Genomic DNA, 20,390 nt, shown 5'->3' on the forward strand with positions numbered 1-20,390 from the left:
CGGGCCTAAATGGGCAGTCGGACATCCCTGGAGGGGTCCCAGATTGGAGAGTGTGCAGGCTGGGCTGAGGGACACACACCCCCGTGCACTAATTTCGTGCACCAGGCCTCTAATATATATATATCACAGCATATGTAATTAAAACCTCAAAATATGAAATTAATAATCTCAATGTCCCTTCATATATATATATATATATATATATATATATATATATATAAAGTTAGTGTCTTGAAACAACAACATAAGTACATTATTTTACAGTTTAGGAAGTCAGAATTCTGAAATGGGCCTCCCTGGGCAATAATCAAAGCATTGGCGGGATTGCACACCTTTCCAAAGGCTTTAGGGGAGAATTCATTTCTTGCTTTCCTAATTTTTACAGGCAACCCATATCCATGCCCCCTTTAATCTTCCAAGTCAGCAATGGTCAGCCAATGAAATATTTCTCTTGTATTTTTCTGCCACCTTCTTCAACATTAAGAACCCTTTTTATTCCATTTGACCCACTAGGATAATCCAGAATATTCTATTTATTTTAAGGTTAGTTGGCAGCAACCTTAATTCCATCTGCTAGCTTAAATCCCCTTTGCCATTTAATGTAACATATTCACAGATTCCAGGGATAAGCAGGTAGCATATTTGGGAGGCCATGATTCTGCCTATCACAGCATGTATAATTAAAACCTCAAAATATGAAATTAATAATCTCAATGCCCCTTCATATCTGTGTGGCTTTTTTTCATGCCCCTTCAAAGTATTCTTACCTATTAAAATATAGAAAGAAATTAGGTAAATCTTTACATTGTGATAGCAATTTAGATGTTAGCTGATAAAAATAGAGTGGCAATAACATATGAAGTTAATGAAAAATCTTTGATGAACAAGTTAGTCTTCTTTTTAATCTGCCCCCTACCTAGAAAGATGGATAGAAAAACTATCAAGAACAGTGAAGTGTCTGAGACACATTCAGGTTTAGAAACAACAACAAAATTACATTCGATTCACCAAAATGCAAGTGCTGGGATGGAAGTTCATAACTTAACCAAACAAACTTCCAAATGTTTTTGACCTTCTGTGTATTCTTTATCAGGTGGTAAGGTCACAGTAACCTCCCTCTCCGACAATGAACCCTATCAGTTAAATATGAGTATTTTGGACATTAGAGTGTATAGTCACTTATCCTAACTCTTGATCCACCCAGCATACTATAATAGAGATCTTACTAAGCAAATGCAAAGTAATCTTCATCCAATTATGTGATAAAAAAGATGTCGGCAATACCAAAAATAAATTAAACAAACAAACAAAACCAAGCATCTTCAATTTTTTAATGGTTCAGGTATAGTCACACAGATTGAAACAATCAATACTAATAGAATTCAGTAGGATACAATCTATTGTAAACTCCCAGTTCCTATTAGTCTTTCTCACAAGCTATATAAGACTTCCATATTAACATATTACATCTTTTATGAACCTGCATATTTTAAATCTTGAGTTAAGCCTGTGATTTCCATTTCTCCCTATGAAATTATATACTAATTTTATTTGGCCACCTGGGTGGGGACAAGGAGGAATTTGGGGAGTGTGAACCCCAAGAAAGAAGATGCTTACTCAAAAGGGCTCCTGGAGGCTAACTGGGCTCACATTTTAAAAGACACAGTCTAGCAGCCATTTCTACAAAAGGGCCTCTCACACATACCGCACTTCATGGAGAAGCCTGCCTCTGGACTGAACTGCCTGCCTGCACTGTTTCTTCCACCTGAGCCATCCCTTACAAAGGAGTTCCTGGAATCCTATTTCAACCAACAGGATGGAGGCTTTCCCCATCATGTTGGAGCTGTGCAGATATATCCCCATCAGTATCTTCGCAGACCAATCAGAGCCACTCTCTTCTGACGGATCAGAGGAGTGCCTTTTGGACCAATAAAACTGTGAGGATTTGGAGTCTTCATCTGCACGAGCAAAGACCAATCAGGGACTGGGGCAGGTACTTCTGTCTGTATGAACCAGATTTCCTCTGGCTCCGGGAGTGCACTTTCCCTTTCCACTGAAGACTGAAGACTACTGAGCTGGCTGAACTGAAACGTGGAAGATGTCTTGCAGAAGCAGAGTGAAGCAGACCAGTGCAGGCCAGGGTGGACCATGAGGAGCAGAGCAGAGCTGTTTAGCCAGAGGTGCCTGGCTCCTTGGCTGCTTCACCGCATGCTGCCAGCCGTGATGTAACACAATTGAGCTATTTTGCACTGAATATGTTCTTTCTTCACTGTACTCCAAATTGGGGGATCCTGTTGACGTCGAATTGGCGACAATGACATTGTTTGACAAAAGCAATTCATGTGTTTAACCTACATTTGTCTACATAGGACTCTTTCCACTCAGGAGAATTCCCTTTGGCAATTATGAGACTGGGAAGGCCATACTTATAACACATCTATTCCAATAATACATTAAGATGTAGAAAAAAACAAAAAAAAAGTACATGGAATTGGCCCAACGGGACTCACCCTCAAGTTCTCCTAATGTCACCTTCCCACTGTGAAACCTGCTCAAAGCACATAAGCTTAATTTAGTTACCTCTTCCTTCTATAGTCCTGATTTTTGTGCACATATCCAATGGAGCCATATGTTTATTTCGTCTTTACTTGAAATTCATCGACATACTCAGATAAGTCTGTTTGGTCATCAGTCGTCCTTGAGCAGGGAGGGTCCTCAGCCACACTTCTAATTATCTTTGCTCTTAAAGTGGCTGAAATCAGGATAGAAGGGGAAGAATAAATTAGTAGGTACAAAGGAAGAGAGTAGCTCCATGACTGTGAGGCTTTAGATATACTTTTTGTTGCAAGTGCTGGGATGGAAGTTCATAACTTAACCAAACAAACTTCCAAATGTTTTTGACCTTCTGTATATTCTTTATCAGGTGGTAAGGTGTTCATGACTGTCATCATCTAGTTTAGCTTTGGGAGACTTGGGAAACAGCAGCCATGAGCACATTTCTCTTTGGCTGGAGCCAAAAGTTGTACATTGCAACTTACATGAAACTGGTTCACACTGCAGAAATTTTCTTAATGACTGCTAGATCAAGGGCATTTGTAGTCCCATTACTAAAATTATATCTCTTAAGTTCTTGACTGGTGACAAAATAAAGGCTGTGTTTGTGTGTGTGTGTGTGTGTGTGTGTGTGTGTGTGTAGTGGTGGTGTTTCAGGACAGGGGTACTTACTAAGATTTGATCTAGATTTCTTTGTGTCAGTTTCTCATTATTCAGTGGGTCAACTTAATCAGCATAGTAAACCCAATCTGGGGCAATAAGAACACAGTTACCAATCAATGCCTCATCTCCATTTCCTTATAGGTATTGTCTGAGAATTCTCCCAGACAAAAGCTCCTTTGTAGCAACTCAGTCTCACTGGGAAACAAACAAACAAACAAACAAACAAACAAACAAAAACAATAAAAAACACAAAAAGAAACCACCCAAGGAAAAAAAGAAAACAAACCTCTTTGGATATTCATTTTTGTCTCTCAGCTGATGTACTGTAGGTGTGTTGACTGCAGAAGAGATTAAGCAGTAAGACTTCCCAGGTGTTGTTGCATTTTTATTTAATGTACTAGAGGCCTGATGCACAAAATTCATGCAAGGGTGTTGGCCCCTGCTGCCACAGTGGCCACCTCTGCCATGGCCCCCGCCTGCTGCAGCTTTGTCTGGAAGGAAGGACATCTGGAAGGACATTCAGTCTAATTAGCATATTATGCTTTTATTATTATAGATATTATACACTCTGACCTTTCATTTCTCCAAAAACCATTCAAATATCTCATCATTGGCCTGGTTTCTGCCCATAGCAATCATGAAATTTCCTCATTTTGTGTGCATGTAGGTGTGAGTCTGTAATTAAATCTGCAAACAGGTCAAAAAGTTCTTCACACTTAGGATACATTTTTATCCAGTTAAAATGAGATGGTCCTAAGACTGAGGGCCAGATTCTCAAGAAAGATCTCTAACCCCAAGGAGAGTTAACATAGCCAGAGTAACAGTTCTGAAACAGCTGTGTTGAGCCTTCTTTCTAGTAATTTGCCACATGCACACCCACCCCCCGCCCCGTTCCTTCTCATTAGAAGACAATAGATTCAAGGACAGTTTATGGCCTGGTTGAGCATACAATTTCATCAGCAAGATCACTACCTAGTTCCATGGACTTCTATTGAATTCCAGTAATTGGGCAAATTTGTCTTCCTCCAAAGTCATGTTTCAGCATTCAATCATTGTTGCCAAAGCTGTGAAAGGTCTGAAATTTTACCTACTTGAAAGCTAACAATTGAGCCAAGGTCATAGATGAAATTCAGTTTATTATTCACTATGCTCAAATAGTAGTAGGCAGAATATCATCATTTTAGCTTGCGGTTTCCTTAGCTCAAATTCCCACATGGCTATGAGAGGTAGGTTAGATGATACCTGAAAACACTCAGTTATGTTACAGGAGGGGGAGCCTGAGTTAAGGGAACTTGAATCTTTTATAATGTGCAATGCACATGTTGTTCTTTTTTTCCTGGTAGGACACCTAACCTGTATTATATTGGGCAGTAAACATGCCTGTGATTTACTCTGGAGGGAGGCACTCTCTCTTTCATCCAAGGACTTTTGCTCTAAAGACAGCTTTGAAAATTTAATCTGGAGTGAAGTGTAGTCAGTGCCTCACATATGAAGAAATGTAAACATGTCATGGAAATTCTTTTTTATGGACTCACTCATATAAACATCAACAGAGCAGCAATAATGAAAATTTGATACCATGAATGTGGTAGTGGTTACCTGAGTATGTATACTTGTCAAAAATTATGAAATAGTACTCTTAAAATGGCTGCATTTCATTATATGCAAATTATGCATTCACAGTTATATTTAAAAACCACCTAGTAAGTAAGCTTCAGAATTATATTTACTAAAGCTTTTGAAATGGGAGTTCAGAACAACAGAGCCCAGGTATCACCAATGCAAATGTGCATGGTGATATTAGCTAAAATAAATGTTATTAAAAGTGTACATAGAATATGCCTAAGGTTAGAAAGCCCCAATAATTCATTTATTGAATTTAAATCTAGACAATCTGGTATTTTTAATACTTCTGTGATTTTCTTAAGGTTCTGCTTAATGACTTTAATATACAATGGTGTCCATTCCATCCCTCATTTCCACTTACATAATTTATGTTCATTATGTAGTACAGGTTACATGATACTTTACAGTAGGTTTCTTTTATAAAGTTGTTGCATCTCCATTGAGACTACTTTTGGTAATTTCTCAGAGAGTATTCTACTTCGACTTTGTATCACTTATTCTGATGACAATTATTATTATTATTTTATTACTGGCTTTAAAAAATTACCTGCTCCTAAAATCATGCCTGGATCATACTAAGGACTGAACAAACAATTTTATAATAATAAATTGATGTTACAATATATGCACCATCTTAAGCCTTTCCTGATTGACATTTTTTATTTTATGATTGTTTTCTCCTAAGAAAGTATTGGCTTCTTGTGGACATGGTATCCTTAGTCCTTACTTTGCAGAACTTACTTTGAATGACCTACTAAAAGTTCATGTTTTAGTAAGAGATGCCATTTATTTCAGAACATGAAAACTTGAAGAAATTTATGAGGTCATTTTCTAAAAAGGGAAATCAAAATTCTCCCTCAGTGATGACCTTATTCATGTAGAATTCTAAATGACACATTTATGATATGACATTTCCTCATAAAAAGAACATTTTAGTCATTATCATCATCTGTATAATCTTCCAGATTCTTCAGGGAATATTACTGCTACCTAATGCATGAATACCTTACACTTGAAGGTGGAGGTTAATGAAATATAGTACCTATATAAATAAGATATCCTGGACACCTGACACTATTACTGTAAGTAGAAATGTGATGTATTAACTGCTTGAAGACAATTAATTAAACAAACTTTAAAAGCATAATAAAACATATCAAATAAAAATTTAGACTGTTTTATTCCTTTTCTTTATAAAAATTTAGAAAATATTTCTAAAAGTTACATTGTTATGACACTGGCATACAACATTCTGCTTACCCCAGTATTTATTCAAGGCATTGAAATGATAGTCATGGTATTTAAAATAATTAGGTTAATTTGATCACTTTCCAATTCCACCATTCTTTTGGTGATAAATTACTTGAGATTAATAATTAATTTCTACTGTTGTTTCATTGAACAATGAAAAGATTTTATATGAATACTAGTGGCTCAGTGCACGAAATTCATGCACGAGGGGGTTGTCCCTCAGCCCAGCCTGCACCCTCTCCAATCTGGGACATCCTCTCACAATCCAGGACCACTGGCTCCTAACCGTTCACCTGCCTGCCTGCCTCATTGCTGGTAACCACCCTGCCTGCCAACCTGATCACCCTGGCACTGAGTTTGAACCTGTATCAATCTGGTGAACACCATCCACCCTACACAGTGACTCACTGAGAACCTACCTCACACAACTCAAATATTTCCAGAAGTTCTTTCAGTGACTGAACCTACTAGGCAGCCAAAGGTGGAGGCAGGCAGAGTTGGATATTGTGGTGCCCTGGGTTTTTTGCTGATTTGCTCCCAGGCTCAGTGCTGGTGGTAGCCCGACTTGTTAGACAGCTTGGCCATTCCCATGCAAACCTAGACCCAACAAAGGCAGCCACAAACTATCAATTGATTTATAGATTCAAACAGGTTCCCTAGTGCCAATCACAGCATCTGACATTGACGTGTACCAGAGTCCTTTCCAAGAGGCCCCAGAACAGACACACTCAGTAGCAGGCTTCAGACATCATCGGAATAGGATCTACTTGTCCCCATAAGCAGTATGTCCAAAGGAAGATCTTTGCAGGCACCAGACCCTGCTGAGGCTCATTTCATTTCATGTGGTCAGCACCTGCACAGCAGCTCATACACTGTGGTTGGTGTCAATCCTCACAATCAGCCAGAATGAGGGGCAACCTCACTTACCAATGGGCAAACAGCCTGCAAGACTCAACTACAATAGGAGGGATCACATAACTCACACAAGGGATATTCTTGGAGCACCTAAGTCAGGTGATCAGGAAGACTGTGCCATTGGGTCCCACAAGACACCCACTACATAAGGCCAACCTACCAAGAATGGAAGACATAGCAGATCTACCTAATACACAGAAACAAACAGAGAGAGACAGCCAAATGAGGGGGGAAAAAAGAAACAAGCCCCAAATAAAATAATAGGAAAAATCTCTAGGAAAAAACCCCACACAAAAACAAATAAAACAAAATCTAAATGAAATGTAGGCAAGCAATTTTCCCAATATACAGTTCAAAACAATGGTTATAAGGAGCTCAAGAGAGTCTCAATCAAGATGAAACCAAATAGGTCCACACTAAGACACATCATAATTAAAATGGAAAAGTTTAAAGATAAAGAGAGACTCTTAAAAGCAGCAAGAGAAGACAGGTAGTTACCTATAAGGAAGCTCCCATAAGACTGTCAGCTGATTTCTCAACAAAAACATTGGCATATAACTCTGTTATCTTTATATATAAAGGTCTATAAATTAAAATTTTTAAAGTCCCCTTTCCTTATAGCATACATATCCAAAACATCAGGGAAAATATTTTTTTTCCTTGTGTCTTAACTCTCCCTTTTATAGTTTCACTAGAGGCCTGGTGCATGAAATTTGTGCACGGGGGGGGAGGGGATGTCCCTCAGCCCAGCCTGCACCCTCTCCCTCTCCAATCTGGGACTCCTCGAGGATGTCCGACTGCCCGTTTAGGCCCGATCCCGAACTGCCCTTCCCTGCAGGCCCAGTAGGATCGGGCCTAAACGGGCAGTCAGACATCCCTCTCACAATCCAGGACTGCTGGCTCCCAACTGCTCACATGCCTGCCTTCCTGATTGCCCCTAATCGCTTCTGCCTGCCAGCCTGATCGCCCCCTAACCACTCCCCTGCCAGCCTGATTGATGCCTAACTGCTCCCTTGCCAGCCTGTTTGCCCCTAACTGCCCTCCCCTGCAGGCCTGGTCACCCCCAACTCCTCTCTCCTGCTGGCCTGGGTCCCCCCGAACTGCCCTTCCCTGCAGGCCCAGTTGCCCCCTCTGCCGGCCTGGTTTCTCCTAACTGCCCTCCCCTGCAGGCCTGGTCACCCCTAACTGCCCTCCCCTGTAGGCCTGGTCCCTCCCAACTGCCTTCCCCTGCTGGCCTGATTGCCCACAACTGCCCTCCCTTGCAGACCTGGTCCCTCTCAACTGCTCTCCCCTGCTGGCCATCTTGTGGCAGCCATCCTGTTTGTTGGAGTGATGGTCAATTTGCATAGTATTCTTTTATTAGATAGGATTAGATAGAATAGAGGCCTGGTGCATGGGTGGGGGCTGGCTGGTTTGCCCTTAAAGGTGTCTCTGATCAGGGTGGGGGTTCCCTTGGGGCATGGGGTGGCCTGGGTGAGGGGCCTGTGGTGGTTTGTAGGCTGGCCATGCCCCCGGCGACCCAAGTGGAGGCCCTGGTATCTAGGATTTATTTATCTTCTATAATTGAAACTTTTTAGCCTTAAGCAGAGGCCAAGGCAGGCCATGGCAGGTGGAAAGCTTGGCTTCCTCCATCACCAGGGAAACCCAAGCCTCCTGCTATCTCCGTGGCCACAGCCATCTAGGTTGGGTTAATTTGCATACTCACTCCTGATTGGCTGGTGGGCATGGCTTGTGGGTGTAGCGGAGGTATGGTCAATTTGAATATTACTTTTTTATTAGATAGGATAGGTGCTGTTCCAAACCCATAATTTTGCTTACTGAGATAGTCGCCTAACTATTGTTCTCCCTTCTATTCCAAGCCTTCTCATTCTACAAAGTGAATTTTTATTTTTTTATATTTATTTTTTTTATTGTCTAAAGTTTTACATATGTCTCCTTTTCCCCAATTGACCACCCCTCCCCCCCAGCTATTCCCACCCCAGGCAAGCCCCCACCACCCCAGTGTCTGTGTCCATTGGATGCATACAAGTCCTTTGGTTGCTCTCTAAGCCCCTATAGAGTGAACTTTTAGAATGACATATGTTATACTGTGTCATTGCTCTTAAAATAAGTTTCAACTTTTTACACAATAATTCTTTGCTTGAAACTTACTTTGCAGCACACTCATGCCAACAACATATACTTTTTTTCCTCTTTTTCCTCACGGTCATTAGACAAACTTAGTTCCCTGGGACAAAAGAATTTGAATATTTTCTAAAATTACACAAAACAAAATAGCAAACTTTAAGAACCCATTAATATTTACAAAATAAACCATTCTTTCTTAAGGTCAAAATCTGACTTTTCTAAATATTTTTCCAACATTAAAAAAACACACACATAGCTATTACCTGATAACTGTTGTTTTTTAATGAAAATAAAATATTTGTGTCTTTGAGATTAAAGCCTTTACCTATCACAACAAATATTCATGTCTGAGTAGTTACTAGATATGAAATATTTTTTCTGTTAGTGGCTAGATTTACTGACTCAGGATGATGGATGAACAATTTATGTACTTCCTTGATTGACCAGTGATTTTCCCAGATTTAAGTCAAATGACCTTGGCTTCTTCCCCTGATACTGACCATCAACATCATTAGTAATGTGAGTGATTGGGTAGTTTATGATGTCTCCTTTTATGGCTCAACATTCTATAACTGTAATTTATTGTTTGAGTTTAAATTTCACCAAGCTTCTAAATAACTCTTATAAATTCTGAGTGAGTTCATTTCCCAGCAGTATTCCTTGAGGATCTCCTGCTCTTTACTTGATTGCCATATAAGCATGCCACACTGAAAGACCTGTGTTTGCTTTTAAAGCTTAAAATTCTTCTTGCACTGAATTTCTCCTGACAGTTCAGGGTCCCCTCAGATGATAACTAATCTATCACTAAGTACATAAAAAAGATTATTATAGGACTCACTTTTGCTTCAATATAGAATAGAATGATGAGTCACTTCATCTTCTCAGTGTCTTCTGCATTGCAACTCATTCATTCAAAAATCACATTTTACTTCACAATGAAATATTATTCTCTCTATGCTTTTTTTTTGTATTACTGAAATTACTTTTTTATTTTATTTATTTATTTATTTATTTTTTAAATTTCTTTATTGATTAAGGTGTCACATATTTGTCCTCATCCCTTCATTCCCATCCCACACCCCTCCCCACGGATGCCCCCACCCCTCTGTTGTCCTTAACCATTGGTTAGGCTTTTATGCATGCACACAAGTCCTATGGTTGATCTCTCCCCCCTACCCCCACCTTCCCCTACCCTCCCTCTGAGGCCTGACAGTCCGATCGATGCCTCCTTGTTTCTGGGTCTGTTCTTGTTCATCAGTCTATGTTGTTCATCATTTCCCCTAGATGAGTGAGATCATGTGTTACTAGAAATATACTTATAAGAACCGAATGGAGACAAGCAATAATAATTATGCTGACAGGCAAATGAATCAGTCTGTAGTGAGTTTCTTTCTGGACCAACAGTTCTTTTGAGACCCAATTTCAATGTCCACCAGTTCCTTATGTGTACATGTCAGCACTGACTTCTCAGCTCTGGATGGTGGACAAATGGTGGTAATGCAGGTCCGACTCCCTCTGGTTTGGTCTCACCCGGACCCAGGGGCACGGCTTCACCCGGACTCAGGGGCGCGTGGCCTCACCCGGACCCAGGGGCACATGGCCTCACCTGGACCCAGGGGCGCGTGGCCTCACCCGGGCCCGGGACCCAGCCTTATCTGGACCCAGGGGTGTGGTCTCACCCGGACCCGCGACCCAGCCTCGCCCGGATCCAGGGGCGCACGGCCTCACCCAGACCCGGGATCCAGCTTCACCTGGACCCAGGGGCGCGTGGCCTCACCCGGGCCCGGGACCCAGCCTTATCTGGACCCAGGGGTGTGGTCTCACCTGGACCCAGGACCCAGCCTCACCCGGATCCAGGGGCGCACGGCCTCATCTGGACCTGGGATCCAGCTTCACCCGGACCCAGGGGCGCGCGGCCTCGCCCAGACCCGGGGGCGTGCAGCCTCACCCAGACCCAGGACCCAGCCTCACCTGGACCCAGGGGTGCACGGCCTCACCCGGACCCAGGATCCAGTTTCACCCGGACCCAGGGGTGCGTTGCCTCACCCGGACCCAGGGGCATGTGGCCTCTCCTGGACCCAGGGGCGTGCCCTCACCCGGACCTGGGACCCAGCCTCACCCAGATCCAGTGGCGCACGGCCTCACCTGGACCCGGGATTCAGCTTCACCCAGACCCAGGGGCACGTGGCCTCACCCGGACCCGGGACCCAGTCTCACCCGGATCTGTCTATGCTTTAATTCCCTCTTGCTTTTCCCATTAATAAATATACTTTATTGATCATTATTTCCATGTTTCTTATCTAAAAGACATGTTTTTATATCTATTTTTCTCTATCTAATAAAATATATTTTATTGGCCTTGAACATTTCTGAACTTATATATATTTTAAAATATTTTGCATTTTGACTGAACAATACTATTTAAAATCACTTTAACTTGTTTTTTAAAATTATTTAAAATATTAATATGGTATTATCTTCTAATTACAAATTTTACATGAAATGTTATTCTACGTTACTAAATTATACTTTTGAAGGTCCAATACTTCATCATAATTATATTTCATTTTCCCTTTTTAAAATAAAACCATTGAATATTTCAAAAGTAAGTAATTTAAGCAAATTTATAATTCATAGCCATGCATCAGATTTTTTAAATAAACTGTTTTCTTAGACAGAGGAAAACAGAGTAAAGTTAAAGTATGTGGACAAGCAAATTCATTTCCAAAATGAGTTTACAAATTTTGCATGGAGAACTCTTTACTAATAACTAATTTTAGAGATGACATTTAACATTTTTTATTCTTTGTTTATTTCTTTGCTCCAGAGACTCAATATTTGGAGTAGATTTGTGGGTGAAAATATGATAGCAGGAAGGGTGCTGTACCAGGAACAAAAGAGTAATAGAAAATAACTTAAAAAAATTAAAGTAATATAATACTAAAAAGTTCATGACTAATAATAATTCTATATAATAAAAGCCTAATATGCAAATTGTCCCCTCGGGCGGTCGTTCGATTAATATTTTGAACGGGAGACCGGGAGTTCAGCTGCTCACTATGATGTGCGCTGACCAGGGGTGGCGTGGAACATGGCGGGCATTGGCAACACGGCCCTGATGGGCCCCGACGAGAGCAGGATGACAGTGGGATGGTAGAACAGGTGAAAGGTTGGCGCCAGGCCAAGAAGGGTGTGAGTGGGGGTCCAATCACCCTGCCGATCACCCCACAGATGGTGACCGGGGGGCGGAGGTGAGGGGGTGGGGTTGCCACCTGGCTCCCAGGTGCTAGAGGAGCTGGGCTGGGGGCCCAGTCCTAATCAATTGCCCCACAGGTGGGATGGTGGAGCAGGAGAGGGGGCGATGCCAGGCCAAGGCGGGGTGCCAGGCGGGGCTGCAGAGCTGCGAGGCTGGGGGCACAAGCTGAGGCCCAATCTCCGCAGGCCACCCGAGGGACCCCACCTGTGCACAAATTTGTGCACCGGGCCTCTAATATATAGTATAAAATTAGCAATTACATACTCCTATTTGGTGTATATGGCTAATTATCCTTTAGCAGATGTTATTTAGTCCAGGAGAAATCTTTTTGAGATCTTGTCGTTTTTACATGAAAAACAAGTGACCACACATTTAATATTAATAATAGTTATTATGAGAATAGTGATAAATTTTGTTTAGCACTTACTGTGCCAGTCATAATCCTAAGCATTTACTATGCATTAGCATATCTAGTCTTCACAATAGCTCTTTGAGTTTGGATATTATTCCTATTTTGAAAATGAACAACAAACTAAGATATAGAATTTAGTTAACTTGTCAGATCATCAACAAGCATTCTTATGCTACTGGAGGTCTTCCATGTGTCTTGAAGAAAACCTGTCTCTCTTAGCACTCACTTGAAATGTATTGCAAAATATAATCTCATGTGCAGTCATTCACCCCCTGCTCGGCCACAAAAAAACTGACCTTGGACATGAAACACTTTCTTATCAAGAGATAAAGAGCCCACATGGACTATTGTGCATATTGCTTTGTGTGGGAATGTCTTTTCCTGTTTCAAGCTCACCGTATGTTCTTTTGTTCTGCTTAAGGGTATATGTCAATGGTCCTCATTCATGCCCCCAGCATTCAGTATTTCAGACTCCACAGGGGAAAGGTTGACATTTTTCCAGTACAGAACTAGAGGGGTGTGTGTAGGCAGATAGGCAAATTGCCCCGTGTCAGCTGCCAGAAGAGATCTGCAAGTGATGGGAGACCAACCCCCATAATGGAAGCTCATCTTGCTGGGTCTCTTCTTTAGTTTTAGGTGATTTAAGTGTTGCTCCATTCAGGGCTTAACTGTGTGTGTTTTCCTTGGCAACAGTAAGATACAATTAGCAGAAATTTTTGGAGCCTTACCTGGGGTTGGTAATTGCCACCGAGTGTTCTGTTCCCCTTTGGCCTTAGTAACTGGTACATAGCATTCTGCTAAAAAAAAAAAAAATGCACAGATGGCATTTGGTATACAAAGAAATTTGGTATAGCAGTCTAGAAGAGTCATGGGTCTAAAATTTGAATGCTTCCATTTGAATGTTCAACATTAATAATAGCACTTCCATACTGAATTTGTGTCAAGTCAAGTACACTACAATAGAACATTCCAAAGAAAAATTTACCTTGATTGATAAGAAAGTCTATATAAATTCTAGGGCTTAAATGCATTGGCCTAACTCTAATTCTCAAAAAAAAAAAAAATTGTTGAGGTGAGCCCTGGATGCTCATAGTAATTAAATAAAAATTCAAGGATTTTACTGTTAGACAATGGCTGTTGTGATTGCAAATTATAGATTTTCACTGTTAGACTTTTACATATGAAGTATATTTGACCGAGCTTGACATTAATTGAGCAGAGTTTCCTTCTCTTAAGATATGTTGTGATTTTACAGGAATATATAATGACAATAAGACTAGAATCGAAGTTTATAAGAATAGAATAGGTGATCCCAGGCCAGATTTCTTCTGAAACACAATGTGCCAACACAGTAATCTTGGTGCTCCTAAAAGCATGCCTCTTACAGGATGAATTAGAACTTCTGGTTCTCTTTCCATGAAATATTTTAATTCAGAATGGATCCCCCTGGAATAAGTAAGCATCTGGAATTCAGAGAACAGCACTTATCCCATAATGAGATTTAACACACATGAGAAATAAATCGTTGTCTTTTTAATCCACTGAGATTTTAGTCATACTTATAGCACTGATCCTCTGGGTCAATTCATTTTGCATGAACCACAAGCATAACAAACTCAACATGTCCCAAACTAAACCTGCTTCTCTCCTGTTTGCCCTATCTCAGTGAATTGTACCACCATTCAGTTGCCCAGTTTAGAACCAAAATAGAATTTAACTTCTCTTTACTCATATCACTCGCCAAATTCTATGATTCTAATCTTTTCATTCCCTCTGTCTTCACTGACATTATACAACTTTTATCATTTTGTTGTTGTTGTTATGGTTGTGTTTGTTTTTGACACAATATTTTCTCCAAACTATCAGAATAGTCTTCTGTAGCAAAACTTTATTCAGGTCAATTTTCTGGTTTGAAACTTCAGTGACTCTACATTATTCTCTTACTTTATTTTACACAGCATACAAGTCCTTTCAAGGTATGTCTCTCTTTTTTTCAACATCACTTCCCCCCTTTTCTCACTCCTTATACTCTGTGCTTTACCCATACAGAGCAGCTTTTGTCTCCCAGCATTCATCATTTCCTCTTCCTCAACCCTAAATCATTCAGTCAAACATAGACTAGACTTCCATCCAGGGCCTTTGAAGCCTACAGTAGTGTCTCCTGCACTTGTTTTTTTTTTTTTTTTTTTCTTTGTTGTAACTCTGTTTAATATGATCTAAGTCTTCGTGCAGATTTATCTGGTTGTCTACTTCATCACTGTGACCTTAACACCAAACACAGATGCAGGTATGGATAACAATATTTTTTATGGTAAAAGAAAAAGCTAACTCTAATTACTGAGTCCAATCTATTTTTTCTACGAAAACTTTAATTTTCTACCTTGCATTGTGCGAAATGGTGGGTTTTGTTTGTTTGCTTGTTTTGTTTTTGTTTTTTTAATTTTTATTTTGTTCTACCTCTAAAAGCCAGCACTGTATCATTCTGGTTCTACAGTGCAATAATTCTTGCTTATATATTTTCTTTCATGCTTGGTTTGCTAAATAGCATCAACACACTTTCTGTTGTTATAAGAATGAGAGGAGACCTTTAAGCTCCCTTCGAAAGAAGTTGCTAGTTTCTGATCAGAGTATAAGTTGGATTATGTTCCTGGTTTTGTATTGTCATGGCATCTCCAATGTACCTTTCCTAGGCACGACAGCTAATGGCCATCACTGCTTAAAAATTCAATTCTTTGTATTGCATGAGCTTTATTTGAATTTAACCAAGATACATGCAGTCTTTTATTATTACTAAAAAACTTAGCATAACCTGATTTCCCAGATATGGAGCATTTTCTTACAAAGTTTAGAAGATTTAGGTAGACTAATTCCAAAAACTTATTATTTCATGTTGATTGTTATTATTTCTTATACTAAATTCTTGATTGAACACATTCTTGCAGGAAAAATCTGCTTCTTTTTGCAAAATATATTGTATATGAGATAAAAATAAACATTGATTTAGGTTTGAAAGACACATGGCTTTAATATTCAAATATAGGACAGGCATTTGGCCATTTTTCTAGCATTTCAACCAAGGCTACAAAAATTATGAGAAATGTAAACACAAAATAAATATGTTACCTTACTGAAATTAAATCAATTTTCAAGGGGCTATAGAATTTCAAATTTGACTGTTTCCAGAATGTTAAAAGCATAATCTTCCTAGAGCCAAAACACCCAGAAGGATTTGTTCCCTCTGACTTGCTGAGCTCATCTCTTTCTCATTTTAAGTCCTCAGTTGGCACTCTTTGAATACCATGGTTTCTACTAAGCCGGTGCTCACTTTCAGTTAGCCCTGCTTCCACAGTGGGCAGAGAGCACTTGATCCATGCTGCCCTCCTATTACTAGAATCACCTTGCAGGAAAAATTCGCTAAGCCACACTTCAAATCATGTTTTAAGATGCTTGTCATGCAACCCCAGGCCTCCATCTAATAAACATCTCAGTGCTTTGAGCTTAGCACAGCCATTTCTTCTAAACATTGTTTTGTTCTATCTTAAAGAGATTACAAAACACACTACAATTATTTTTTTTATTCAGCTGAAAAACTAAACTATTAGTCAGGGCGTTTTTATGAAATTAAAAGAAGCAAAAGATAAAAACTTTAATCTCCTATCTATCCTGTCTCGACACCTTCTCTTTGAGTCATCTCATAGCATTGTGTTATAAACACCAAAAGGCAACAGACATAAGAAACACAGGTGTTGTGGCTAGGGGAAATCATGAAGAAATAAAATCAAAGTTGAAAAATATATATATATATATAATCATTCATTTAGTGTTGCATTGATAATAAAACATAGGATATGAAGCATAGGAGTACAAGAAGGTAAATAAGAATAGTGATTTCTAAAAAAGAAGAAATCAAAAGGAGAGAAGTGACTTTTACACAGAATTTGTTATCATTTCCACATAAACACAAAAATCTTGAAACTATTCTGTATAGCTGCATTTGTACTTCTAAAAGACAAAAAATGGCCGTTATATGCAAGTGAAGTAATTGTCATTTTAAATGACTGAAAGAATGACTGACAACAAGCCATTTTCTGACTTAAAAAATAATTTTGTAATTTTTATAATGTTTTGATAATTTTAGTGCCTGCTATAGTGTTTGGATAGTGTTTTGATAAGTTTTTTGGTGTTTTATAAGTGATTCAATTAATATGATATATATGGGTTGCCAGATAAAATACAGGATATGCTATCAAATTGAATTTTAAATAAACAACTCATAATATTTTCTATTTTTGAAATTTATGGAACAGAAATTTAACCATTCTTATTTATCTATTTATTTATTTATTTTTAAATTACTTTTAAGTTCAGAGTGAGGAAGGGAGAGGGAGAGAGAAATAGAAACATCAATGATGAGAGAGAATCATAGATCGTCTGCCTCCTGCATGCTCCCCACAGGGAACTGAGCCTGCAACCCAGGCATGTGCCCTGACTGGAATCGAACTGTGACTTCCTGATTCATAGGTCGACACAACCACTGAGCCATTCTGGCCAGGCAAAATTTAACCATTTAAAGTGTACACTTCAGTGACACCTACTGCATCAACAATGTTCAGTAACGACCACCTAAATCAAGTTCTAAAATATTTTTATCACCTTATAAAAAAATCTCTGGCCTATAAGCAATCACTCTCCACTCTTTCCATCCCCCACCCTCTGGTTATTACTAATTTGCTTTCTGTCTCTATCTCTTAATAGGTATATCACAGAAAACGAATTATATAACCAGAAACCTTTTGTGTTTGTGTCATTTCACTTAACATAAAGTTCCAAAATTCATCCACAATACATCATGTGTCAGTTCTTCATTTCTTTTTGTGACTGAAAAATATTCCATTGAATACATACATCATGATTTTTTACTTAGTTATTCGTTGATGGACATTTGGACTGTTTCAACCTTTCGGCTACTGTGAATAATGTTGGTATGAACATGTGTGAACATGTTTTTGATGAACATGTTTTTAATTCTTTTGGGTAAATTATAAGAGTGAAATTGTGAGGTCATATGATCATTCTATGTTTAAATTTTGAGTAAGTGCAAAATGGCTTCTCACAAAAGTTGTGCTGTTTTACATTTTCACCAACAATATATAAGCATTCCAATTTCTCCATATCTTTTCCAAGGCTTATTATTGTCCACTTGTTATTGCTGTGTTATAATAATGATCCTAATAAATAGGACACTGTATTTCATTGTGGTTGTGATTTGCATTCCCCGTATGATTAATGATGTTGAGAATCTTTTCAGGCTCTATTCTTTATTTGTATTTGTGTATCTTCTTTGGAGAAATGTTTAGTAAAACTTTTGATTATTATTTTAATGGGAGGGTTTTTTTTTGTCTTTTTGTTGTTGAATTATAAATGTTCTTTATAGATTTCTTATCAGACATATTACCTGCAATTATTTTCTCCTATTTTGTAGGTTGTTTTGCACTTTCTGATACCCTTTTATGCTCTCTGCTTTTAATTTTGATGAGTTCTAACTCATTTACTTCTTTTCTTGCTCATGATTTTAGTGTCATATGTAAGAATTTATTGCAAAATTCAAGGTCATGAAAATGTATTCCTATGTTTCCTTCTAAGTTTATATTTAGTGTAGGTATTAATAAGCTGATACATTTTTAGTTAATTTCTGTATATCATGTGAACTAAGAGAGATCCAACTTTAGTGTTTTTCATGTTGATATCCAGTTATCCCAGCATCAATTGCTGAAAGAATTATTTTTTTGCCAGGATAAAGTATCTTGACACTCTTGACAAAAACTAGTTGACCATAAATATGTTGGTATATTTCTGGACTCTCAGTTTTATTCCATTAGTCTATATGTATATCATATGTCGTTACCACCATGCTGGTGTGCCTCTCATCCCCACCTTGGCCTGCAAGAGCCACAGCCAACTTTTGGAACCAAATAGGTGACCCCGACCTCTGGAGCTAAGGAGTTATTAACATCACTTACTGAATCCACATCTTTGAATTCAACTGTGCTACTATCCTCTTAGACATCTTTAAGGTCATCTTTTTTCCTGAAGGATAACACGTTTGCAGTCAAGTATCTCTACTGTACCAGGCAAACACTGAGATCTTTTCTTACAGGTGAGTATTAAGTTATATTGGAGCAGTAATTTGAAGGAAGGGATATAGGCACTAACTAAAAAATCTAAGCCAGAGTTGGCAAGGTCTGGTCTAAGGGATAGTAATAGGAATTTTAGAAATAAAATGTCTGAAAATCATAAAACTCCAAGAAATGAGTAGAAATTTCAGAATTATTAAAGAAAAATTCTTCCTCTATTAAACATACATCAAATAATTGGTTCTCAAATACTTTCTACTGTTATGTCTAACATATTAAACTACTCAATAGATGTGACTTTTATAGTTGTCCAACATCTTGCTGGATTAAAAACAAATCTACAAATTCACATAGAACTCAAAGTAAGAAAATGTACATAATTATCTTTTGACCTCAGTATTTTTATTGTTATCAATTTATTTTGGTAAATTAGATTTTAAATATACATACATAGTTACCTTTATTAGCATTACTATATTTTGCATTAACTTCTTTTTTTACATATGACTTAAAAGACAAATGAATAAAATACTATTATAAATTGATGTTAATGACACATAAGATATGAAACTATGATTTGTGATAACATAAAGAGAGAGGGATCATGATGTATAGGAGCAGAGTTTATTAAATATTTTTGAAGCTAAAGCGGTATAAGTTAAAATTGATTGTTAGAAGTTTAAAAGGTTAATTATAACCCCCAGGTAAATTACATGACTTCATTTTTCTAACAAAAACTCATGTGAGACAGTTAAAATGTTTTACCAGGGAAATATAAAAGAAATGTCCACAGAGAATTCAGGATGTGCAAAACATTTTTCATAGGCATGTTAAGAAGTGAACTAGCCCTGAATACAGTGATAGCTTTTAAGAATAATTTGTTTTTATTTATATGATAAGTCTTCTCTTTGAAAGGTGTGTACCTGGGAAGGGATTAGCATCATAATATACAAATTTAAAATATTAAATCATTTCATAGTTTAAGGAAGATTTTTTTCTTCAAAACATAAAAATGATAGAAACTCTTTGCTGAAAGCAAAAGGCTAAATTATGCAATAATTTCATCAAATTGTCATGTTTGAAGTAATCTATTATTATTATGAAATTAGATTTTCATTAAAGGTTAAGAAATGGAGTGTTTCAAAAGTGGTTTGTGTTAAGTAAATTATGTAAATTAATAGCTAAATTAGCCTGCTTTAAAGAAATATGCTAATTTTAACCTGCCAACTTAGAATATTGCTAAATGCTGAAAATGTCTAAACATTTCATTTTGAGTACATTATTAAAAATGAAATGATAGATTTCCTTACTCAGTTTATTACTTAACAACTGAAAGGGTTATTTTATGTGACTGCAATTAAACTCCCTAAAGCTTTCTTTGATAAGATATCCCTCTGTAGTAACTACTTTATTAAAGCTAAATAAAAAAATTATATTGATACTAGAAACCCTT

Source organism: Eptesicus fuscus, chromosome 8 (assembly GCF_027574615.1).
Source record: "Eptesicus fuscus isolate TK198812 chromosome 8, DD_ASM_mEF_20220401, whole genome shotgun sequence".
NCBI classification, from domain to species: Eukaryota; Metazoa; Chordata; class Mammalia; order Chiroptera; family Vespertilionidae; genus Eptesicus; species Eptesicus fuscus.